This window comes from Rhinopithecus roxellana, chromosome 18 (assembly GCF_007565055.1).
Source record: "Rhinopithecus roxellana isolate Shanxi Qingling chromosome 18, ASM756505v1, whole genome shotgun sequence".
Classification (NCBI taxonomy): Eukaryota; Metazoa; Chordata; class Mammalia; order Primates; family Cercopithecidae; genus Rhinopithecus; species Rhinopithecus roxellana.
The window spans coordinates 24,565,670-24,592,915 of record NC_044566.1 but is presented as its reverse complement, the minus strand read 5'-3'; the positions used below and the strand labels follow the sequence as shown (position 1 = coordinate 24,592,915).

The 27,246-nt window shown below is 39.2% G+C and overlaps 1 long non-coding RNA gene across 1 annotated transcript; it reads right to left on the bottom strand.

The window, feature by feature from the left end:
• Positions 1 to 10,988: 10,988 nt before the first annotated feature.
• LOC104672735 lies at positions 10,989 to 23,193 on the bottom strand. The gene is made up of 4 exons (XR_749434.1): positions 23,163 to 23,193; positions 21,467 to 21,536; positions 12,213 to 12,254; positions 10,989 to 11,156 (listed from the first exon to the last, which is right to left on the bottom strand). It is a non-coding gene; the product is annotated as an uncharacterized LOC104672735 (long non-coding RNA).
• Between the last annotated feature and the right edge of the window lie 4,053 nt (positions 23,194 to 27,246).

The following is a 27,246-nucleotide window of genomic DNA, read 5'->3' as shown; positions in this document are numbered from 1 at the left end:
GGAGAAACCCTGTCTCTACTAAAAATACAAAATTAGTGAGGCATGGTGGCACAAGCCTGTAATCCCAGCTACTCGGGAGGCTGAGGCAGGAGAATTGCTTGAACCTGAGAGACGGAGGTTGTGGTGAGCCGAGATCACGCCATTGCACTCCAGTCTGGGCAACAAGAGCGAAACTTTGTCTCAAAAAAAGAAAAAAAAACAAAAATGAATACAGCTGACCAGGGAGGTGAAGGATCTCCGTAAGTAGAACTTTCAAAAGGGCCATTATTTAAAAAACCCCTCTTCCCTTCAAAAAATTGTTCATTAACTTTTTAGAAAAAAGTATGTGAGTTTCTATGTTTAAAAAAAATTATATTGAAAATTTTTCTCTATTATCAAAATTATTTTCAGGTTGCATAGTTTTCCATTGTATGAACCAATCCTTATTTGAGGATTTCCCTGTTGTTGGCTGTTAATTGTCTTTTCAGATTTTTTCTACTATGTAGAAAACTGTATTAGTCCATTTTCACACTGCTATAAAGAACTGCTTGAGACTGGGTAATTTATAAAGGAAAGAGGTTTAATTGACTCACAGTTCACCACGGCTAGGGAGGCCTCAGGAAACTTACAATCATGGCAGAAGGCAAAGGGGAAGCAAGCACCTTCCTCGCAAGCCATCAGGAAGGAGAAGGAATGCAGAAGGACCTACCACACACTTATAAAACCATCGGATCTCGTGAGAACTCACTCACTATCATGAGAACAGCATGGGGGAAACCGCCCCTATGATTCAATTACCTCCACCTGGCCTCTCACTTGATGTGTGGGTATTATGGAAATTATGGGGACACAATTCAAGGTGAGATTTTGGGTGAGGATGAAGCCAAACCATATCAAACACTGCTATGAAAGTCTTTATATATAGATCTTTCATTGTTTTGCTTATTATTTTCTTAAGATACATCCCTGGAGGTGTAATTATAGGACCATTGACCATTATAAGCCTCCTAAAGCATTATGCTAAATTTCTTTTCAGAAGTGTTACAATACTTTCTTCTCTACCACAACTCTTCAATAGGTATTATTTTTTAAAAATTTAAGAGAAAAATCTATACTTTTTAATGTTTTAGTTCACAGTTTTAGAATACTAGTAAGATAGAACATTTTTCGTGTAAATAGAACATTTGTATTTATAATATGTATTTATTTTTTAAGTTTCTAGGCCACTTTTCTCTTGATTTTTTAAAAATTACTGATTTATAAACAACATTTAGATAATAAAGACATTCACCCAAAGTGTTATTCTAAAGATATTTTATGAGTTTTTATTTTATTTATTTGCAAATCATGAAGTCATTGTATTGCCATCAAATTAGTATTCTACGGAATTACCTGTTCATGTGACTTCTCTGGAGTTCCTATAGTGGGTGGACCCTGAAGTTGCCTACTCAATGTCTGTCTCACTCCCTCACCTTCCAGCCCCACTACCCCTGCCCCAAGTGTGACATCTGAGTGATTTAGTGCCACCTCCCACTCCTGGGACAGCCCTGAAGTGTCTAACTCGATCACAGTTGTCTCCTCCTCCTTTCCAGTGATTGCTTCAGAAATCTAGATCTGAGTCAATAAGGACATTGATCTGATAGGAAGAGTTAGTTGTGGAAAGAAAAGTCTCAGGTGAATTAATTTGAGCAAGTGAGATGTGAGTGGGAGTTCCCTGGAGGCACTTGGAACTGATTCCTGAGTCTTAAGAGTGACATACACACTTTGGGAGGCCAAAGCAGGCAGATTGCCTGAGGTCAGGAGTTCACGACGAGCCTGGGCAACATGGTGAAACACTGTCTCTACTAAAATACAAAAAATTAGCCGGGTGTGGCAGCATGCGCCTGTAGTCCCAGCAACTTGGGAGGCTGAGGCAGGAGAATTGCTTGAACCCAGGAGGCAGAGGTTGCAGTGAGCTGAGATCGTGCCACTGCACTTCAGCTTGGGTAACAGAGTGAGACTCCGTCTCAAAAAAAACCCGAAAAAACAGTTGCATACAGGGAGATCATTTCCTTTGCCCTGCGTGCTGGACTCTGTGGTTGTGAAATCTGCAACAGCAGAAGCTCTTTAACGTCCAGTATGAGGATAGAGCCAGGAGATAGCAAGGAGCCAGGATGGAGCTTCACGCAGCATTGTCATCCCCATAGTCCATCTGATAGCTGAACCTCCAGGTACTAATACATTCCTCAGTGTTTACGCTTGAGGTGGGTTTTCTATTACTTACAAAAAATTCTAAATAATATTAATATTTATTAATATTACTCATTAAATATCATTCATATGGTTACCTAGGTATTCGAGGCCAGTCTTATTTCTACTATTATACTTCCTGATTTATTTCCTGTATACTAGCCATGTTATGTTAGAATACTTACTACACCTTCATGTTTTGATTGTCTAAAATGTGGTTCCTCAATTATATGTTACAAAAGATTAATTATTCTTGAAGTTCCCATTCCAATCTTACCTCTTTTATAGAGTGGCCCATGATTACTTTAGCTGGAACTAATCACATGCACCTTTAAATTATGATACCATTAATTATATTTTTTCATTCATTCATTCATTTTTTTTTTATTCAATGCCTGTTGTTTGTCCCTTGAGGACAATAGTATCCTTTTATTTTCACGTCTCATATAACGTTTAGCAACAAGTAACCTATATATTATTTTCTACTTGTCAAGGATTTCCATACATTTAAAAAACTTTCTGTGATATGAGTGTAGCTGCTTTCTAGCTTCTGCTCTAGTTCTTCACATTACAATTCCTTTCAATTAGTTAACTTATTCATTCATTCATTCAATAAATAGTTACCAACAGACCATGATGTACTAGCTACTTAGCTGTGTGCTAAGTGTCCAAAATAAATAAGGCACCATTTCTTCTCTTTAGGAGCTCACAGTGTAATAAGTGAGGCAAATGTGTAAACTGCTAATGTAAGAAACCCTGAAGTCTACGCTATTCCGCCTCACTGTTAAGGGCCACTAATCTATCATAAATTACCTCTTTAAACCTATTGGTTTTTCTTTTCCTTTCCTCCCAATATATTTATGTCAATAACTATTAAACTTACATCTATAGCCCTGACCTCTCTCCTGAACTCCAGACACAAACAGTCTATTCAACATTTCCAACTGGATGTCCGATAGACACTGACCATTTCCAATTAGAACCCCTGAATCTTCATTCTCCCAACCCCAAACCTGCCCCTTTCAAATGGTAATTTTACTAATTCAGTTGCTAAGGCCGAATATCAAGCCAACTTTGACTTCTCTCTTTCTTATATGCGTTATATCTAGTAAGCAAATCATGTATGACTTCACTTTCAGAGTATATTACGGTCTTTATCGCCACAATGCTCATCCAGTCCTGGACTGAGAATAAAGCACCCCACATGTTTCCTGCTTCAACTCCTGATGCCCATGGTCTTTTCTCTACCCAAAGACCAAAGAAGTTCATAAAAAAATAAAAAGGTCAAATTACTTTTCATCTAATGGTTTAACTGCTTTCTATATCCCTGAAAATATAATCCAAGATCCTTAACTTGCTTGAAAGGTCCTAATCTGACCTCATGTTATCATCGGAGCTCATTTTCTTACTCTTTGCATGCTGCTTTGGCTCCAGCAACCGGCCTCCTTGCTCATCCTTGAACAGAGCAAGCCCGAGCCTTTGCTGGGGCCATCTTCCTGGAATAATTTCCTGACATCCATGCAACATACTTTCTAGCTTTATTCAGGTCTCAGCACAAATATCAGTTGATTACATATGCCCATGACCATCCTGTCTAAAACAGCATCTCTCCTCCCTCCTGATCAATATGTTCTGCTTTATCCTCCTTAGCAGTTATCAATTGAAGGGTATATATAATTTTTAAATTTTTCTGTATTTTTTTTTTTTTTTTTGAGGCGGAGTCTCGCTCTGTCGCCTAGGCTGGAGTGCAGTGGCCAGATTTCAGCTCACTGCAAGCTCCGCCTCCCGGGTTTACGCCATTCTCCTGCCTCAGCCTCCCGAGTAGCTGGGACTACAGGCGACCGCCACCTCGCCCGGCTAGTTTTTGTGTTTTTAGTAGAGACGGGGTTTCACCGTGTTAGTCAGGATGGTCTCAATCTCCTGACCTCAGTGATCCGCCCGTCTCGGCCTCCCAAAGTGCTGGGATTACAGGCTTGAGCCACCGCGCCCGACCTCTGTATTCTCTTATAAAAATATAAGCTCTGTAAGAATAGAGACTGTGATTGTGAAACCATCCTTATAAACTTTATAAAATTGATCAGGAGGAAGGGAGGGGGAGAAAAGAAAATAAGCCAAGCTTGCAGCACGCTCAGCATTGATCTTTAGGCAGCTGGCTCTCTGACCTGCGTCCTCCTAGCTGTTTGGTCCTCATAGCTGTTTGATTCTATTGCCTCGGAATCATGTAGCCCTGTTACAAGATTAGAGTTCTCCATAACTGTTTTGCAGGTGACAACTTGAACGTTATAAATTATGAAGTTTTCCATTTGAGATATTCTTTCAAGGCTTGTGTACCAGTGAAACTACTGACGTCAGCTGGTCTGAAGGACGCCATGAGAATCTGACTCACTAAAGAATGAAGTTTCCACATCCTGATGATTTCATCCCTCTTTCCCCAACCAATGACCTCAATTTACCAGACTTTCATCCTCTATGATTACCCCAGCCCCTCTGGGAGATGGAATTGAGGGTCTCCTCCCATCTCCTTGGTTGACTCCTGTGATCATTCAACTCTACCTCTGATGCATCCCTGCTGTCTGAGGGTGTTGGTCTGTTCCTGAGCGGTGGGCGTATGGACCTGTTGGTCCTATAGCAATGACTACTTCTATGAGTCAACTTGGCTAGGCTATAGCAAGCAGTTTTTTAATTAAACATGAGTCTATGTATTACTATGAAGATTTTTTTAAAGATCTTGTTAACGTCTATATTTAATTCACTTTAAGTAACATAGACTATTCTTGATAATCTGTGCAGGCCTCATCTAATCTGCTGCAAGTTCTTAAGAACAAAACTGAGGTTTCCTTGAGGAGGAAGAAATTTTACGTGTAGACTTCAGCATCAGATTCTCCTCTAGAGTTTCCAGCCTGTCAGCTTATTATAAATAAATTATATTTATATTGATTTATACTTACATAAATACACTTAAATTACATATGAATATTATATATATATTTATATAAATCTGTGTGTGTGTGTGTGTGTGTGTGTGTGTCTCCATCCTCCTGCTTGTTTCTCTGCTGGATCCCTGACTGATACATACACTGTGCAGCTCTTCACTATATGCTATGCCCTAGCATTGACCTGCAGTGACTGTATCAAACTGGCCCTGTTGCCTTCTAGTTGGAGTTAGCCAGTGGGAAACATTAACAGGAAATTAAGAGACTGCAGCAGGGGCCTATTTATTCACCAGATTTCCTCCTGGCTGGTTACTACAAGTTGACTGTGACTCTCTGCTGAAGGCTTCATCTCTTGTGAGGCAGCTCTTTTCCTACATCTACTCCCTGTGAGTTTCAGTAACTTCTCCCGCCCACTGTCCCTTCAAATCTAGAAATATTAACTGATTTCCACTATCGCTAGCCATACAGCATTATACTATCCTTTGCTGGTTTCCCTGAAACCCACTAGCATCTTTGTAAATAAACATTTTTATTATTATACTCTCCTCTTACTCTGTTTAGGTATGCCATGTGCTCCCTGCTGGGGCCGTATATAAAATAGGAATTTTGTCTTTCTTTCTTTCCTTTCTTTCTGTGCTGTATCTAGCATAGTAGGATTTCTGTAAATATTTGCTGAATTGATAACCAAATGAGCATGTAGACTTCATTTTGCTCACTAGCTCATAGCTCTCTTATACTACCTCAGAAACAGCCTATGCTTAGTCCTGCATACCCCACCTACAACGTCTCTCCTCCTTCCCTAAATTGTTTCCCAACCACTGAGATCTAGTTTAACTTTGAACTCATTTAAGAAACATTCCCAGTTACTCTCAGCAGCAGTTATTCTTCCATCTCTTCTGATTTCTCACTGAAAGCAGAGTCAGCCCATAAAACAGAAGTTAGTGCTTAATCATGCCTAGTTTTGCACTATTAGTTTTTGTTTGCAGGGACTTGTTCTATCCTCCCTAAATGACCGTAAGTTCGCTGAGGGCAATAACCAGTTCTCATTCATGTATTTTATAAAACTTGAATAATGCTGATTGTTCTTTCAAAATGGATTAGATTAACACACCTGGATATCATTTCTAAGTACATGAAAATGTTGAAATTTTCCCTGATCATTTTGTCAAAGTAATTGATTTTCTTTTGTATTGAGAATTTAAAAATCTTCTATCTCTTGAATATACATTTTCCTAATTTATATTCAAGAAACTAAATTTTATATTAGAATCTAATACTGCATTAAACATTTTTATTAAGGTCAACTGAAGTCTTACCTGGACTTACACATCTTTCTGTAGTAATCAAAAAACAAAACAAGGAGGAATGAATAGAGTGAGTTGAGGGCATTGACTAACAGCGAAGATAAATTGCACTGTCTCTCCTTTACTATGCGAACTATTATTTTATGAACATAAGAGACTACACGGCCTGAAACTTAAAGGGCTGTAATCTAGATTTCTGATTTGAACTGAGCCACTAAATTTTGATGTGATCCTCAAAAAGTCATTTAATCTTTTCTGTGTTTCCATTAATTCAGCAAGAAAGCATAAATATCTCTCAAAGCAAGAATCTGTTATACAAAGAAAAACCTACTATGAGTTAACAAATCTATTTCATAATAAAATTAGAGCCTTTAATAGCTAACAATTATAGCATTAAAATGGTGGTGTCAGAATTTAACAGATAAACAAAATAGGCATTCTTTTTTTTTTTTTTTTTTTTTTTTTTTTTTTTTTTTGAGACGGAGTCTCGCTCTGTCGCCCGGGCTGGAGTGCAGTGGCCGGATCTCAGCTCACTGCAAGCTCCGCCTCCCGGGTTTACGCCATTCTCCTGCCTCAGCCTCCCGAGTAGCTGGGACTACAGGCGCCCGCCACGTCGCCCGGCTAGTTTTTTGTATTTTTTTTTTTTTAGTAGAGACGGGGTTTCACAGTGTTAGCCAGGATGGTCTCGATCTCCTGACCTTGTGATCCGCCCGTCTCGGCCTCCCAAAGTGCTGGGATTACAGGCTTGAGCCACCGCGCCCGGCCCAAAATAGGCATTCTTAAATGTAAGCTCACATTCACACTGAGTAAATAAGGCTAGGGAAAAAAATGCCCTTCTTGTTGGTAGTCTAATTTTTTCCACTGTGAATAATAAAATCCCTTCTCCCTCAAAATCATCAGAAGGGCTAAGTGCTATGGGCTGATTTGTTCTTTGCAACATGCTTTGAAGGAGAGCAAATGTGCTTTGTCAATTAGCTAGTTACTGCCTCTTTCCTTTTAAGAAGATCATCTTGGTCTGATTAGAAAACTAGAGAAAAGAAACTTTAATGGCAAGATGAGGACCTGAGCACCAATGTTGCAGAGAACCAAATGGAAAGCATTAGAATGCATTATTGATTGCTCAATCTGGAAAAAATATGGTAATTACTATCAGAATAGCAGAAAAAACAGACCGAAATGTCTACTGTGTCTCCTCAAATTCTGTAATCTTATCTAACTCTCTCAGAGTAATAAAAATGTGAGTGATACTTTCAGATAAAATTGGAGGCATCCATATCTATGATGCTTGAATCACCAAGGCTTTCAGAAAATAGCACACAAACTCTCTACCTTGGCCACGTAGCTTATACACTTCACACATCTGGTCTCATATCTTATAATTTAATGCACAACTAAGTTGAACCTAGTGAAAATCTAAATTATGCATTTGAATACTGATATAGCTGTTTGAAAGTACACTCAAATCAGTTGTATTTCTACCTGACAGTCTAACTTGATACAAATATTTCCACACCCATCCTATTTCTTTTTCCCTGTTTGTCAACAATATAAGGATTTTAAAACTTTCAGAAAAATACTGTATATTTCTGAACACTGCATTTCTATTTCAAGGACTTGAAATGTCTTTCTGAAGATCTTGCATCATTATCCTGTTAGATGTCATTTAACTAAATGGGTGTACCACTAACATATATTGCAACATTTCCACTAGCAAAATATTTAAGAGGTCCAAAGAAGACATTATCAAGGGCTAAACTTCAAATGCAAATTTCTCCTTGTAGTTTCTTCCATAGAAAGCAATCTTTTTCAATAGTATGTTAGCACATTTTTCTATATGAAGATGAAAAGCTAAATTGCTGGAAACTAACTGATGTTGGGAAAAATGGGGAGTGCATCTTACTGGGATAAGAGAAAACATTATTTAAATTTTAGTAAAAGAGATCACCAAACTCACTTTATTTCTAGAGCTATCCAAAATAACAATATCCATAGTTTGAGAGAGAGGTTGACTTTGGAATGAAAGGTAAGAAAAGAGAAGAGGAAGAAAACAAATATATAAGTCCCATAATCTTGGCAGGTCCACAGAGTGGTATGGAAAATTCTCCTGAGCTGTAGGGCTTTTAGCCTGACAGCCCTGATATGTCATCCTTCTGAGTATACACATCCTAATTGGAAATGTGGCATTTTATGCATACGCACGCATGCAGTCAGCATAAAAGGGCAATCCATGTCTTAGAAAAGATTCATCTTACAGAGATAATATGCGTAGGGACGAAGTTGAGAAAATCACACCACAAATCACCTCTTTGTAGTTCTATGAGTGAGAAAGAAAATCTTCTAATACGGTCTACTGAGACTGAAGAATTTTTGTCCCCTCCCCCATTATTTACCTTTAATACCCATCATTTTATTAAATGAACAAATATACTTTTTGAAAAATATATAAAATTAGTTTTATTGTAAAATGGTTCTTGTCCACTGACATATTGTGCTATGTCTTTTCAGTACAGCATATCTTACTTCCCATTCCTTTTCCATATTGTTTTGCACAAAGAAAGCTGCAATGTTCTGTGAAAGAACAAAGTTAACACCCTATCCCGGTGACTTTGCTCACTGTCCAGAATGGCATCTGGACATCTGGAGTAGGTGACTGTGTTAGGCTGTTTTTGTGTTACTATAAAGAAATACTTGAGACTGGGTAATTTAAAAAGAAAAGAGGTTTAATTGGTTCACGGTTCTGCAGGCTGTACAAGCAAGGCACCAACATCTGCTTGACTTCTGGTGAGGGCTTCAGGAAGCTTAGAACCATGGCAGAAGGTGAAAGGGAACACGTGAGTCACATAGTGAGAGCAAGAAAGAAGGATTGAGGGGAGGTCCCAGACTTTTGAACAATTAGATTTCATGTGAACTAACTAGGCAAGAACTGACTTATCACCAAGGGGGTGGTGCAAAGCCATTCCTGAGGGATCCACCCCCACGATCCAATCACCTCCCACCAGCTCCTACCTCTAACATTAGGAATCACATTTCAGCATGAGAGCTGGAGGCGACACATATTCAAACTTTATCAGTAACCAAGGGGCTGGATGGTGAAGTCCTAACATTTTACCAGAATCTTCTTGTACAAATGTAATTATGGCAAAAACCTTGAGGAGGTTTTCTTTTATCTAAGTTACATTGCCCCAAATAGGGGGTCCATTATGGTAGGAGGAATAGGGCTTTTGGTTGTAATGCATGCCTGTTTCAATGGTCTTTCCCTCAACACCAATGCTGCCACCAGTAATTCACTTTAAATAATTTGAGAATCATTCCATTAAGACTTAGTTTCAATTGAATTGAAGATGTGCCCTTAAAGTAGAATACTTTTAAGAAATGTGATTTTAGTATTAAATTCTGGGCTCTGGTCATGAGTGTTGTTTTATGAGAAAAGATAAGGTGGGAGTTTAAAAATAAAACAATTACTCTAAAAGCAAAATTATGAACCATCTGGAGAAAGTTTAGTAATATAGGAAAACAATGATTCAAATTACACTGAAAAAATATGTTTCAGGCAAATTAGCATTTTTGCTTTTGTCTGAATATCTGGATACTTGTCATACGCTAGCCAGAATTAATCACTAAAAACACAGTCAGCTTATATTTTCATGATTACTTTCACTAGAATAGTTGCTTGTCAAATGTCAAAATCAATCTGGCTTATTTGCTGACTTTCTACTTTTATGTACCACTCTTCTTTTGTTATATTAATTTTTAGACATGCTCATTTAGATCCACAAATTCATTCCAATGTTAATTCATTCCAATGTTACACTCCTGGGATTATTTTCTCTGAGCCTTGTAAAAGGTCTTCTTTCTGCTAATTCAATCTCCCAAAAGCATTTTCACAATCAACAAATATGAATCATGCTATAACATTTTGCTAAATCTAATAATCTACATTTTCTCAGTCTTGGATATCACTCACCTGCAATTACCCCACTGAAATGGACTTTTGTAATTTTTACAGAATAAGATAACCAGATTATGTTAATTAAAGTTGGAAGGCAGGGGCCATGTGTTGTGAGCTACAGAACTTGGCTATCTAGAAGATAATATGTTAGCGGTTGATTATACTGAGGCTTCCTCGAAACCTTTTTAAAATGTGGAAATACTATTTACCCACCCTGTGAATTTTGTGATAAAGTTGAAAAAGTCCTGACCTCAGAATACTTACCATGTAGACTTCTTTCCTCGTGGATTTTTTTTTTAACTTATATCTATTTTCCCCAGTTGTTATTTTAAGGTATCATAACTTATTTTATTGAGTAGATTAGGTCTTGGAAGCCATAGCTAATTTTTCTATGTGAAATAATTATCCTCACTAATCTTCATTTATTTAAAAAGTCTTTTCTAGGATATTTTGTTCATAAAATATAGAGAAATTCATTTTGTAGATCTAAATATTTAATAGTTACATATTTAATAAGATAAAAACCTTCAATATATTTTCCTCACAAATAAAAGTAATGCTATAATAAATCACAAAATACCAAAAAAAAGCAACTTGGATTTTGATTTGGAATTATATCTTACATTTTTGAAGGGCGAACACTGACAACTTAAACAAAACATTATCTTTCACTGCTTGAATTCCGCTTCCTGGGATTTTGTTAAGGCTGATGGCTTTTTGTGTTGAAAAGCTTGATCTGGGCTTTGTATTGAAAAGCTTGATCTATAAAGAAATGCAGAAACATAACAATTCAAAGATAACAATTCAAAATATTCCAGTAAAGGACAAATTTGCCAGTGCTTTGCTAGAAACAAACAACAAATGAAGGTGGTGTGTATTTTTAGAAATAGAGTTTGCATGCATTCAACATTACACACTTTCTATACAATATGTGCTAGGTAGGCACTGGGGATAAAAAGATTAACAAAACTCGGCTTCTGCTCTTACTGAGCTCAGACTTTAACTCTGTGTACTTGAAAGGGCGGGTCCTTTGTATTAGTCTCACCTGAAGTGCTTGGTAAAAATGCATTCTGTATTTGAATCTCTGACAGTAAAGTCCTGAAATATGCATCACTGATAAGTTGTAACAAACTTCTTTGGCAATTCTTTAGTGCCCCAGATTAAAGAAATATTGAAGACATCTGGAATACTGCTGAGGCTGGGGTTAAAAGTGCAGTCCACAGGCCGAGTGTGGTGGTTCACACCTATAATCCCAGCACTCTGGGAGGCCAAAGTGGGCAGATCATGAGGTCAGGAGTTCAAGACCAGCCTGACAAATATGGTGAAACCCCGTCTCTACTAAAAATACAAAAATATATCCGGGCGTGGTGTCACATGCCTGTAGTCCCAGGTACTGTGAAGGCTGAGGCAGGAAAATTGCTTGAACCCAGGAGGCAGAGGTTGCAGTGAGCCGAGATCGCACCATTGCACTCCAGGCTGGGCGACAGAGCGAGACTTCATTTCAAAAAAAAAAAAAAAAAAGGTGCAGCCCATAATTCCAACTGACCAGGATAATATTGAGAGCATCACTCTGCCTTTCTTAGCATCAATTTCCTACTCCATAAAATGAGGGTGAAGGAACTTGACAGAGATAATAGCTAAGGTCCCTTGCCACTGAGGCCTCTTTCAACTAAGGGATGTTGTTTTATTATGGCACTCAATGTTGGGCACAATAATACCTGGTTTCCCCTTTTTCTGTCAGCATTTTATCTTCCTGTTATTACCTCTGGGAAGGGATGATACATCAAAAATACAAAGATAAATAAAAGAATCAAATACTTAATATTTGAGCTTCAAAAGTCAACATCCAGGCAGAAAACACTATATTTAGAATATTAAATGAATCAGAACCACAATTTTCTTGAACTCCCTAAATCAAATGAACATTTCATGGGCTCATAGGATAGAGACCAACTTATTCAGATTAAACCACAATACAGGGGTCAAATGAGATACATTTGGTTACAGAAAAATGATACTAAGTTTTATAGATCTTGCATTTGTATCCTGGGATTCATGATCGGTTGTACGTTACAAACATACTTGCTTGCAGTGTCTTACTCATCCTTCCAGACCCAGGTTAAGAGTTCACATTCTTGTGGAGTCTTCTAGTTCTCCTCTAACAAAACAGATATTGTCCATCTCTATTCCACTGCAACTTGTATCTATTTCTGTTACACTATGTACTTCATTTTCTGACAATTGTAGCTTGGATGTCTGACTTGCTGTGAGTCTCCAAGAGCCTCCATCAGGATCTTGAATCTGACTTTTGTTCTCATTCAGTGCCATGGATGACCACATCATAACTGCTCAGCAAACATGCCTGGGATTTAATGCCTTCGAGTTTGTAAAGTGTTTTGTCATGTTGGAGAGAGAAAGCGAATTTTTATAAAATGAAAACAAGGGCAAAATGACACGAGATGCAAAGCGGAGAAGGCTAATGAAATTATGGCCATAAAAATCACTTAGCTTCCTGGCAGCCAAAGTGAAAAGACAACGGTGCTGAGCTCAGTAATTATCGTTTGACATAGAAAGCTAAATTACTAGAAATGGCCAATATGTCCTAGTTCTGAACTCAGAAGAATTTCTCATGTGGCAGGATAGAAGTTCGTAATAAACTCTTGATACATTAACAAGAAATGATGCAATGTCTAAGGTAACATTATTTCACACACTTCTCCAGATACAAGGCAAAGTACATGAGAAAAATAATAATAATAAATAGAGATGAGGTCTTACTACATTGCCCAGGCTGCTCTTGAACTCCTGGCCTCAAGTGATCCTCTTGCCTTGGCCTCCCAAAGTGCTAGGATCACCAGGTAAAATATTTAATTGTAGTTCTGACGATACATTGCTACACTGGAAGAATTAATGTAATATAGCACATGCGTATCTTTTTCTTATGATCAGAATGAAAAAAAGGTAAAAGAGAATCTCAGGAAATAAATGACTAGCCTGTTCTGATCCTTCTGGAGAAGAAATTGTCTCCATAGCTTTTTCTGATGGGTATCTGTGAGGTGTAGATGGTTCTGTCTTGTTGATTGAAAGGCAACTGACTTGCTTTAGAATTTAGGCATTTAGGCATTTAGGCAGTGAGGCTGACATCTGATAAAATAATTAGAGCTGAGCAAATGTTTCTTATCCCTGGAGGTCTGCTATAGTTAATACCTTCAGGCAGGGCCAAGACTTTTCTAAAAGAGGCCTTTTAGAAAGGCACACATGCTTTAACACAAAGTAAAATAGATCCTAGTGTTTCCTATCATTAAGAATGGACAAGATGAATTTAGCCGAGGGAACCGGGGTATCACAGGTTACCAGAAGGCTGCCATTAGCAATACTGTGACCTCGGTAGAATGTTTCATTCTTCACCACAATTGCATCACTTATGAGTCTATGAATCAGCCTTCTCAAAGATAAACTTAGTATGCAGTAAATTTGTATATGTCCACATTTTTACATAAAAGTTCATGTCGTTTGTTCTCAAGCAACTTTTTTTCCATCAAATCTATATCTCGTTTCTACAATCATAAGATTTTATTCCAAATATTTGGCCCATTAAAATGACACAACATTCACAGGCTTATTGAGTCACAGAATAGTGAGGTTGTTTTTATTCTTACATTTAGTCACTGAGGAAGAAGTTAAATAGGTTTAACTGCAACAAAGATCCTGACCACAGACATTTAGGCAAAGAAAAAGATACAGAAAATATTTTCAATATTATTCTTAAAAACTTCCCAATTTTTAATATTTATAGTGGGCAAGCAAAAATAAAAATGTATTTACTGGGAATGAGGATTTAAAGAAAGATTTTTCATGAAAATATAGAAAATCTTTTATTAAAATAGAACAAGTTGGCAGGGCATGGTGGCTCATGCCTATAATCCCAGCACTTTGGGAGGCCAAGGCGGGCAGATCACTTGAGGTCAGGAGTTCAAGACCAGCCTAGCCAACATGGTGAAACCCTGTCTCTACTAAAAATACAAAAAATTAGCCAGGTATAGTGGCAGGCATCTGTAATCCCAGCTACTCCGGAGGTTGAGGCAGGAGAATTGCTTGAACTCAGGAGGTAGAGGTTGCAGTGAGCCAAGATCATGCCATTGCACTCCAGCCTGGGCAACAGAGCGAGACTCCATCTCAAAAAAAAAAAAAAAAGGTACAAGTGGCATTTAGTGACTTCTTCTAGTTTGCTGTGAGTCTTACAATTAGTTCTTCTTTTATTCCTCAAGCTTATATCTGCTCTAATTTTATAATTTTTGCCCTTTTAAATATATTTTATTTTTGGAGCAATGTTAGGTTCACAGCAAAATGGAGCAGAAACTATAGAGTTCCCATATACTCCCAGAACCCCCTCCGTGGGCAGGCCCAGCCTCCCTCACTATCAACATGCCGCACCACAGTGGTACATTTGTTGCAAACGGTGAACCTATGCTGACAATCATGATCACCCCAAGTCCATCATTATCACCCCAAGTCCATAGTTTACACCCCCGTGTTCACTCCTAGTGTGCCAGGCCAATTCTCCCTGACAATCACACACACAGGCTTGCATAGCACTTCAGTTACACAGACACATTTCCACAGCACCGCCTTAACGTTGAGCAAATAGTTAAACCTAGGAAATCAGTGCCTAGACATCAAAGCTAGAAATAAAATATTTAGTCAGTAGGAGCCTTGAATGGCTTCTCCCTAACCAGGAGCAAGCCAAAATAATAGAGAGTCTTATATTCATAGTGCCAGGACCCTTCTTGGGTTGACAAACTCTGAGATGAGTCAAGGTAACAGAGGCAGCTGTTTGAATAGATTCATTGTGGAGTCTAAGGCAGCTCTCCGGACCAAGCTGTAAAGAAGATGAATTAGAAATAATCACTCCGGTACCACAGTAGACAGGCATTGAAGGTACTGGGCCTCACAGCTTAATCGGACTTAGCAACCATTTTTTGGCCTTTGACCTTCTAGTTAAAGCAAAATTAGTTACCTATAGACAGGCGAATGCTATGCTACAGGTAGGCACATAACCCCAACCTATATAAGCACTAAGAAAATTGTAACACTTTGAGTTGGTCTGGTGGAATTATCTCCAGCCTTCTCCCTGTATTCGGTTACAGCAATAAATTCTCTTCTTTCCTAGTTTGTCTGCTTCTCATTATTGGGCCTGGAGAAAATGCGGTTGGACCCGGCTTGGTTCTCGGCATACTAGTGTTGTATATTTTATCAGCTTTGAAAATGTCTAATGACATATATCCACCATTGTGTATCATATAGAAGAGTTTCAATGTACTAAAAACTTTATGTTCTATTTTCTCATTCCTCCCTCACCTCTATCCCCGGCAACCACTGACCTTTTTACTGTCCTCATAGTGTTTTTTTTTTTTTTTCCTAGAATGCCACATAGTTGAAACCATACCTTTTCCAATCAGCTTCTTTCACTCAGTAATACGAATTTCTGTTTCCTCCATGCCGATTCATGGCTTGATAGCTCATTTCTTTTTGGCACTGAATAATATTCCATTGTCTAGATGTACCAGTTTACTGATCCACTCACCTACCAAAGGCTATCTTGGTTGCTTCCCTGTTTTGACAATGATGAATAAAGCTGCTAGAAACATCATTGTGCAGGTTTTTGTGTGGACATAATTTTTCAGCTCACTTGGGTAACATACTGGAGAGCAGGATTCCTGTGTCATAAGTTTAGTTTTGTAAGAAACTGCTAACGTGTCTTCCAAAGTGTCTGTACCATTTTGCATTTCTACCAGCAACAAACGAGAATTTTTCCGGCTCCACATCCTCCAGCATTGGTGTTGTCAATGCTTTGGATTTTGGCCACGCTAACAGGCATGTAGTGGTATCATGTCCCATTGTCGTTTGCATTTGCCTAATGATGCATGATGTGGAGCATCCTTTCAGATGCTTATTTGCCTTCCGTATATTTTCTTTGGTGATATATATGTTTAAGCCTTTTGCTCATTTAAAAAATCAGGTTGTTTATTTTCTTATTGTTGACTTCTAAGATTTCTTTGTATATTCTGGAGAACAGTCCTTTATCAGACATGTCTTGTGCAAATATGCTCCCCTAGTCTCTGGCTTTTCTTCCTATTCTCCTGACAGTGTCTTTCACAATATAGTAGTTTTTAATTTGAATGAAGCCCAGTTTTTTTTTTTTTTTTTTTTAACAGGTTGTGCACTTGGTGTTTTATCTAAAACATCATAGCCATAAATGATGCCATACAGCTTTTTGCTCATTATCTTCTAGTTTTGTGTTTTACATTTAAATCTATAACCCATTTTGAGTTCATTTTTGTGAAGGGTGTAAGGTCTGTTTCTAGATCCATTTTTTTCATGTGGATGTCCAATTGGTCCATCACCACTTGTTGAAAAGATTTTTCTTCACCTTATTGCCTTTGCCCCTTTGTCATATACCAGTTACCTATGTATTATGTGGGTCTATTTATTAGCTGTCTATTATGTTCCATTGATCTATATTTCTTTACTTTTGCCAGTACCACTCTGTCTTTATTACCATGGTGGAATATTTTTAAATGAAAGGAAAAAAGTTATGGGGACACAATAAAACAAAAGCCACTTCTGAGGTAGAATTTTTTCCAAGTGTTTGCAAATGTTAATATGTAGTTGAAGTTACAGATGTGTATGGAAATAACCTGCTTGGTTTTTTTGTTTTTGTGTTTTTGAGACAAGATCTTTGTCACACAAGCTGGAGTGCAGTGGCATGATCTCAGCTCACTACAAACTCCATCTCCTGGGTTCAAATGATTCTCCTGCCTCAGCCTCCCAAGTAACTGGCATTACAGGTGTACACCACCACACCCAGCTAATTTTTATGTTTTTTGTAGAGACAGGGTTTCTCCACGTTGGCCAGGCTTGTCCCAAACTACTGGCCTCAAGTGATCCACCCCCGTCGGCCTCCCAAAGTGTTGGGATTACTGGTGTGAGCCACTGTGCCCAGACTAGAGTTGTTTTTATTTTTAATTTTTACTTTTTTACATAAAGAGCAAGAAATTATACAATTCCCTTCTGTCCTATTCACAATCCTAATTCTCTCCTCTATCATACCAAAATTCCATAAAAGGCACATATCTATACTGTCGACTTCCAATTCAGCTCTTCCATTCTTTCTTGCTTTCCCAACAGTTTATTTTAAAAAATAACAAAATAAAAAAGCTGGAAAAATTGTGCAATTAATATATAGCCTTCACTTAGAATCATCATCTCTCAATATTTTGCTATATTTCCTTTCTCTCTCTTCTTCACACTTATTCTCTCTCTCCGTTTTGCTACCTACTCCAAGGCTGGGGTAGAAAGTATGATCACGTTTCCCGTGAGGATGGGAATTGGGCGATAAGTGAACCACATACCATTTTCAAAGTAAAACTTGGTTGTGGAGCATCGAGACCTTAGAGTTTTAGGCAGCAGGTACAACCATCGGCAAGAGAATTGTTTAGGGATTTCTACTGAGGAAGATAAGAGAGTTTTTCAGAGTTTTGACAGGCCCCTTTTAGCTCGGCATGATCCTATGTGCCTAAAGGAAGGAACCAGTATTTAAACTGTAGCCCAGGTGAGTGTGGATATATGCAGGCTCCCATGTTTCTAAGAGCTGTGCCAATATTTCCTTTTCCTTTTCTTTTCTTTTGAGGCAGAGTTTCATTCTCGTTACCCAGGCTGGAGGGCAATGGCGTTATCTCGGCTCCCTGCAACCTCCGCCTGCTGAGTTCAAGCGATTCTCCTACCTCAGCCTCCTGAGTAGCTGGGATTACAGGCAAATGCCACCACACTACACTAATTTTTTTGTATTTTTAGTAGAGACGCGGTTACACCATGTTGGCCAGGCTGGTCTCAAACCCCTGACCCCAGGTTATTCATCCGCCTTGGCCTCCCAAAGTGTTGGAATTACAGGTGTTAGCTACTGTGCCCATCCGGGTTGCACCAGTCCTTCTTCCCTTCCTTCCTTCCCTTCCTTCCTTCCCTCCCTTCCTCCCTCCCTCTCTCTTTTAAGACGGGTTCTCGCTCTGTCGCCCAGGCTGGAGTGCAGTGGTGTGATGTGGACTCACTGCAAGCTCCACCTCCCGGGTTCATGCCATTCTCCTGCCTCAGCCTCCCGAGTAGCTGGGACTACAGGCGCCCACCACTACGCCCGGCTATTTTTTCTTTTTTTTTAAATATTTTTAGTAGAGACGGGGTTTCACCGTGATAGCCAGGATGGCCTCGATCTCCTGACCTCGTGATCCGCTGGCCTTGGCCTCCCAAAGTGCTGGGATTACAGGCGTGAGCCACCGTGCCCGCCCTGAGTTGTTCCAATATTTTTTGGGGGGGGGGGACTGGGGCAGGAGACGGAGTCTTGCTCTGTCACTCAGGCTGGAGTGCAATGGCACCATCTCAGCTCACTGCAACATCCGCCTCTCGGGTTTAAGCCATTCTCCTGCCTCAGTCTCCTGAGTAGCTGGGACTACACGCGTGCACCACCACACCAGGCTTATTTTTTTTTTATTTTAGTAGAGATGGGGTTTCACCATGTTGCCCAGGCTGGTCTCCAACTCCTGAGCTCAGGTAATCTGCCTGCCTTGGTCTCCCAAATTACTAGGATTACAGGTATGAGCCACCACGCCCAGCCGCGTTATGCCAATATTTCTAAGAGAAGAGGTGATCAAAGAATCCAACTGATCAAGATAAGGAAGAGATAATCACCTGGGACTATAACAGCAAGGTTTAAAAAAATGATGTGCCTCCAAGAAATCACAAGGAACACCCAAGACTGATTTGAGATTCAAGAGAATGGGGCCCCCGAAAGACATTAATTTTATATATAGGAAAATAAATTTATATTTGTTGATCATGGGACCTTATGGACTAAGATTTTTATCAGCTACCTTTATCACAATTAAAGTATCAGTTTATTAAGGAAAGTAGATACAAGTTTTAAAAATTGATAGTCAAACATCCCAATAATAAAGGAACTTTTAAAAGAACTCATGTCTCAAAATCTCACTATTCTGCTCTGATTTATGTTTTTCCGATTGTTTCCAGTTCTTGAAGACATCCACATATAATTTGACAAAGATGTAAACATCGTGCAGATGCTGCATTGAAACCTGATTTTTATCTTAGCTTTATATTGTAAACATTCTACATGATACACCGTTTTTACATTTATATTTTAATCATTGTATGCCAGTCTGTCACATATCAAAATCTACTTCAATCACGTTTTCCAATTTTTGGATGTTTGGGATTTTTTTGTTTTTCTTATAATAAAGAATTTTGCAAAGTACATTTAGGGCTCTAAAACATTCATATGGCTAATCCCTTAGGAATTATCTTCAGCTTAAATTCCCAAAAAAGAACATTCTCCTGATGCTGATTGACTAATGTTATGGTTACTGATTTGTAAAATACTTGGCTTTATTTTTGTCTTTGATATTGTTAGGGTAGTTATGTTTGCACGGAAAAAACGTCAATGGTAAGTATTATTGTTTTAAATGTTTCCATGTTAAGTGAAAATCTTTAAACTTTGAGGAAGCTTAAAATCATGCTACACAAAGATGCCAGTATTGGTCACAATAAAATAAAAAGAAGGGTGTAGATGAAAAAGCAATGGGTGAACAATATTTTAAGGTAAGGAAAAAGATTAAGGCAAGACAAAATAAAATGAATTCAAATGTACATATTTGTTTTCTACATGACAGTATAAGAATACCTCCTGCAGGTCACAGTGAAGATTTTTGTTGCCTTTTAAAAACAAGTGTTTGCCAAAGACTTCAAGGAATATGGGATTATGTAAAGTGACCAAATCTTTGACTTATTGGCATTCCTGAGAAAAGTAAAAGTAAACAACTATTTGAGGGAATAATTATTTGAGGGAATAATTTAGATAAATCTCCCTAATCTTGCTAGAGAAGCCCAAAATCAATGCTAAAGAAAACAATCTTAAAGACAGCTGGAGAAAACGGTCAAATCACCTATAAAGGAAAACCAAGCTAACAGTAGACTTTTCAGCAGAAGTCCTACAAGTCAGAAGAGATTGGCGGCCTACTTTTTGCCCCTTTAAAGAAAAAACATGCCAAAATTTTAGAATGTTATATCCTGCCAAAGTAAGCTTCATAAATGAAGGAGAAATAAAGTCTTTCTCAGACAAGGACATGCTGAGAGAATTTGTCACCACCAAACTGGACCTATAAGAAATGATCAAAGGAGTTCTAAATAGGGAAACAAAAAGACAATTTTTACCATCAGAAAAGCTCACAGAAAAGCCAGGCGTGGTGGCTCATGCCTGTAATCCCAGCACTTTGGGAGGCTGAAGGGCAGGCGGATCACTTGAGGTCAGGAGTTTGAGACCAGTCTGGCCAACATGGTGAATCCCTATCTCTACTAAAAACACAAAGGTCAGAGATGCTATAAAGCAATGACAAACTCCAAACACAATGAAAACTACAGAATAACTAGCTAATAACACTACGACAGTAACAGAACCTCACATATCAATATTGACCTTGAATATAAAGGGCCTAAATGCCCAGTTTAAAAGATAAAGTGGCAAATTGGATTAAAAAGACAAGACCAAACCATCTGCTATCTACAAGAGATGCATGTACTGGCTAAAGATACATACAGACTCTAAGGAAAAGGATAGAAAAAGATGTATGATACAAATAAAAAACAAAAGTGAGTAGGAGTAACCATTCACTTATCAGATAAAACAACTTCAAACTAACAACAGTACAAGGACAAAGAAAAGCTTTATATAATGATAAAGCATTCAATACAACAAAATTTAGCTATCCTAAATATATATGCACCAAACACCAGAGCACCTAGATCCATAAAACAAATACTATTAGACCAAAGAAAACAGATTGATAGCAATCCAGTAATAGTGGGGTACAATCAATATTTGGGTAATGGGTATACTAGAAGCCCAATCTCCAGCATGATGTATGTAATACCCATGTAACAAATAAATACATGTACCCCACTGAATTTAAAATACAGTTAAAAAAAATAAACAAGTGTTTTTATCTTACCTCAAAAGTCATTTGGCCCTTGCATCTGTAGAAACAAGGAAAATCCAGTCAGTTGTTTTTTTCCTTATTTCTAGGAAGAAAGGTTTATCTTGTATAGTATTTCTCAAGAAAAATAACCCAATAAACAGACAAGAAAGAACAATACTGTCTCCAAAATTCCTCACTCTGAAATTAACTAATGATGCCCAAAGATTAGAAATAGACATTGTACATATGTTACACATACATATTTATACATATTTTGCACACAAAAAAATGCAAGTTTAAAAATTTCCCAATCTTGCATATTAGTTGATTCATATTTTTCAATATTTTTTCTTGAAGTGACATTAGTCCATTACTGTATTAGAACATTTTTAAAGATAATCATATTTTTTTCCTTGAAGATCTGAGACCATGAAAATTATGGACCTTATCAGTTTAAATGGTTCTTTAATGAATTAGTGATTCAAAAGAAGATTGCCTAGGAAGAAATCAATACCATTGTTGATCATTATTTGATTTTCAGTTATAAAATAGACACTTTTAATGATGTGGATGCTTCCAAATATGTATGTGATAAATTGTTTGCAATTTCCTCAGCATTTCAAAAGTGAGTGTCTTCAGATTAGAGTTTCTAAATATATCCCTGTTCAAGGGGGAAAAAAACCAAGATGTCTCAATTTTCTAATTTTGGTCCATATCTGTTGGATAATATAAAGGGAAGTACACCTGCGGCCATGTGGCTATAAGTTTTTATAGCATATTAGAGAGTCAAGCAGTTTGGTGTGGCAAGCTCACACAACCTCGTGGCAATAACTCAGCAAGTGTGATCAGAAAGGCAAGGGTGTGCTTAGCATCAGTGAGGCGAGTCATAAATAACCCAATGCCAATCCTTTGAACACTGACCCAATGCTTTAATTTTGAACAGTAAAATCCAACTACATATCTACTAGACGTAACATCCAGTCTGGAACCCTGATTCTTTCTCCTCCTCAGAAGGAAGCCACATTTCTTCTGTGAATCACTGACCCATGTTGCTAAAGTAAAACATAAGAAAAGCTGTTCCTGCACCGAATCCCTGTGGGCCACATCATAACCCATGTGATTGTGTCTATGGAAACAGGAGTAAAAGCCAGTGGAATGCTCTTTCCTATTTCAAGGAAAATGTGTTTTCTTGGGTAGTATTTTCCAAGATAGTAAGTTGAAAACAAATAAACAATCAGCCCTCATCCCATTCTTTATTCTGAAACTGATGATACCAATAAATGTAAGAAAGAATTACTGTTGAATATACATAATCAAGTGCATTCATAGGTGAATATTGTGCTGCCACATAATCCATCACCTGCTTTACTTACTCGCCAGGACAACATATATTAAATTTACATAATTTTTTTTTTTCCTGAGAAAAATGACAAAACATTAAGCCGTGTTGCTTTTAAAGTACATACTCATGTAAGTAACCCCTATTAAACAGTATTTTATTCTGCAGCTCTATATTATATGGGGACTAAAGAAAATATTTTGGTTTGCTTTTGCTGCATAACAAACTACTTCAAATGTTGGTGAACTAAAATAGCAACTTTTCCCCAGTAATAGGTCAGCTGGACAGTTCTGATATGAGCCAGCTTGGTAAGACTGGATCATGTAGGAGGGCCCCACTCATGTGTCTGTGGCCTTAGCTGGTTCAGCAGACTTGGCATGCCTTGCTTACCTGCTCTGTCATACTCCAGGAGGCCAGCCTGGGCCAATTCACACGGTGACAAAAGAATTCCCAGCAGCAAAGAAAGAGTGAGCTCCAAGGTGCAAACACTGGCCACACTCTGCTTCAGTTGCATTTGTTTAGGCCTCCCTAACCATAGTAAGTCACATAGCCATGCCTATATTCAAACGGCAGAGAAGTAGGCTCCATCCCTTGATTGGAGTGAATGAAAAATACTGTGGTTGGTTTTTTGTATTGGTTTGGTTTTTAAAAATCTATCACAGAGAAATGCCAGAAGAAAAACAAACAGCTGAGCGGCTACACTTCAACTTTTCCTTAACTATTTATTTAGGCCTTTCTGAGACTAGAACTTGGTGTTGGGGTGGAGAGATGGGGGGAATCTCCAGGTTGCAGCTATAAACAGAGATTCCTGAGAGTCTGAAATCCAATAAAGAACAGTGTCCGCTTCTGAATTAGAGCTTCAAATTGCTGCAGTTGAGAAGAAATGTCTCTGCCCCACACATTGTCACCATGTGGAAATTACATCTTCCAAGACATAAAGTTACCCTTTGGAGAAAACATCAAGCCAGGCTTCCAGTGGATTCCTGTTGGGGTGATCAGACCCAACACCAGGTCATGGGGGCAATGAAGTCCGATGGAGTCAAAGGATCGAGAAAAAGTTTGAGAAGTAAAGTGGGACCAGAAGGCCATCGTATTGTAGAGGCTGCAAAGGCCCCGAGCTCTGGGAGCCCACGCTATTTATTGGTAATCCAACAGAGAAACAGGTGGTGAGAATGTGGCGGTCACAAGGGCGGGTGCATGATCTACAGCTGTGACTGTTTAGCGTTTATATGGAACGTGTTCTGCTACTTGAGACAATGGGAATACAATTGATCTAGGAGCCTAGGAGGGCTAGAAGCAGGGAACCAGCAAGTCTACACACATTCCAGAGGACATTATGCAAGCCCTGCCTCAGCTTTCTTCCCAACACTCAGCATTTTCCCAACATGCCCCCCTTCTCATTTTGTAAAAGAGAAGGTATCATTACTATCATTATTAGCATAAAAGGTGGCCTCTTTTAATTGAGCAAGTTTATTGCAGGTTGTGCAGCCCATAATTGCCAGTTGGTGATCCAGTTTCATTTTTCTTAGCCCTTATTCAAACTGGAGTCGCTCTGGTTTGAATGCTTCCCACATACCTCTCCTTTCCCTTTTGCAAGAGGACCCTTAATCCTAGGGGTTGCAGGATGAAGGTCCGTCTTCTGTAACTTCTTCATGCTGAATAGGGGCGATGATATTCCTGCCTATTAGGGTCTCTTGTATTCAGGGTAGAGAGGAGCTGAGTCAGAAATCATTAGTCCATTTAGCGTCGTGACTCTGGATGGTCCTCGTTTCATCTTCTCATTCAGATTCAACTGGCTCATGGCTCGTACTGGGGGAACCTGGTCCATGGTTGGGATCCATGGATCCCTCCAGTCTCCCGTTCCATGGTTGTACACATCTTGAGGGCATCCACACGGTTCGTTCATCTCCTGAAAAACTACAAGCATACCCTCATCCCCCATGGTAGTAAATCTACTGAAACAGAAGCAAAAACTTGTGGCTGAAGCCGGGAGGCATGCCATTGCTGAAGCATTTGTAACTTGGCTTGTGCCTTGTTTAATTACTGTGGGGTAAAATTTACTGTTGATAACGAGAAGCAGGCCCCTTCTAACAGAAGGCACAGAGAAAGCAAATCGAGGCTTAAAAGCAGTCCTTAAACCTTCAATTTGCACTGTACAGGTGGGTCCACTAGATGCTGTGGCTTATGATAGATCTTCAGATGTTTGGTGGGCACCCACATAGGCACCCGATTGTCACCTGGAGAGAACACAAGCAAATCCTCTTCCCCATAAAATTATCTTTAGGCAGGGATCGGAGGAAGTAGATTCAGAGGTAAGGAGAATTTGAGGGCCTAATGGCTTCCTGATGTTTGATAGGTGTTCCCTCGGAAGTGAGGATTTCCCTTTCTCTCCATATTGCTGCATGGGCATGGAGGACTAGGTAAGCATCCTTAGAGTCTGTATATTTTTACCCTTTTTCTTTCTCCTAATTGTAGTGTATAATGGTCCCTGCTTTTGCTAGGATGTCTCTCCCTAACAAAGGAGTGGGGCTTTCAGGCATAATTAGAAAGGCATGTGAAAAGAATAAATTTCCCCAGTCACAACTTAGTGACTGGGAGAAATATCTAGTGACTGCCTGTCCTAGGACCCCTCGGATAGTGACAGATCTGGAGGACAGTCGTCCGGGACAGGAGAGTAAGGCTGAGAAGCCCATGCCAGCATCCAGGAGACAGTTAACCTCTTAGCCCTCAATGGTCAAGCATACCTGGGGCTCTGTGAGGGTGATGGCATGGGCTGGCACTTGCCCCAGGCACCCTCAGTCCTGCTGCTGGATCATCTGGTTAAGTGGCTTCTGACTCAGGACCTTCATCCCTTGGGGCAGTGGGCCTTCCAGTGACTCCCTTGACATAAGCAGCATGGATGAGGGGGCAGCTTATTTCTATTCAGAATATCTTTTTTAAAGTGTCCTTGTAGACCGCACTGGAAGCAAGCCCTATTAGGCATGCGATTTGCCCAGCCTTTTCCTTTTCCAGAGCCTCCAAAATCCACTTGCCTGAGGGTCATGACTAAAGTGTTGGCCTTTTTTTTTTTTTTTAAAAAAAAAATTCCATTTGTCCCATTCCACCTGCTCCTCCTGATCTTTATTATAAAAAACTGAGGTTGCCAAGTTCAATAGGGTTTCTAAGTTTTGTTCCGGGCCTAAGGCAGACTTCTGAAGTTTTTTCTAATGTCTGCAGCTGACTGGGTGATAAACTTACCCTTTAAGAATAGTTGGCCTTGAATAGAGTCAGGTGACAGAGAGGTATGCTTCCTCAATGCCTTCCTTAGTTTCTCCAGAAAGGCGGTAGGATTTTCTTCCTTTCCCTGTTATAGTGGACATCATCGAATAATTCATAGCCTTCTTCCTAGTTTTCCTTAGTCCTTTTAGCATGCGAGTTAGCAGATGTCTGCGGCACCAATCTCCACGTTCTGATTCTGTGTCCCGATGAGGGCCTGCACTGGGAACTGCCAGCTGGTCTGTGGGGAATCGTTCTCTTTCCTCTGTTGTCATCCTATCATTGACCTGACTGAGACACCAGAGATCATCAAACTCTCAGGCTGCAGTTATGGCGGCACTTCTCTCGTTTGGGGTTAGTGTCTGATTTAGCAGTAACATCTCTCTCCATGTCAGATCAGAGGATTGTCCTAACCCTTGTAAAACACCAATATAGCCATCAGGGTTATCTGAGAATTTACCTAGGTCTATTTTAATTTGCTTCAAGTCTGAGAGGGAGAAAGGTACATACACTCTGGGCCAAATCTCAAGGATACATCTTAAGGGCGTTTTTGCCTTGGGGGGAACATTTCCCGTCTGAGAAAAACAGGGATGCCAGCACCCCTAGTAATTTTCTAATGAGCGTTAGTCCTAGAGTGTCCTCTATGGTCCTAATGCTTATTCCTTTCCAGGGTGCATAACCACCCATGAACCGCGTTTTTGCCTTGGGGGGAACATTTCCCGTCTGAAAAAAACAGGGATGCCAGCACCCCTAGTAATTTTCTAATGAGCATTAGTCCTAGAGTGTCCTCTATGGTCCTAATGCTTATTCCTTTCCAGGGTGCATAACCACCCATGAACCTCTGCTTACTGGATTAGTTATGCTCACCGATGTAGCAGTCTTGCACCTGTTTTCCCACTTCTCTTGACCACAAAGAAAGGGGTCCTGGCTGCTGGATTCTAGTGGTCCGTCACCAGAGTGCCCAACATTGCCTTTGTGCTCAGGGCTGAGTCCTAGAGCTGGGCTGGGTTCCTGAGTATTTCATAACAACCCAGCTGCCCCTTCAAGATGCACTCCCATAAACAGATATTATGCAAATTTGTTTCAGAGAGGGTGTAGGTAACCTTTTGAGTTAGGATTGAGGTAGAGTTTTTTGATTCTGTGAGTACTTTAAGGCTTGGCTGAGTGCAAACAGCTCACACGTTTGAGCAGACCAATTATTAGGCAATTTTCCTCACTC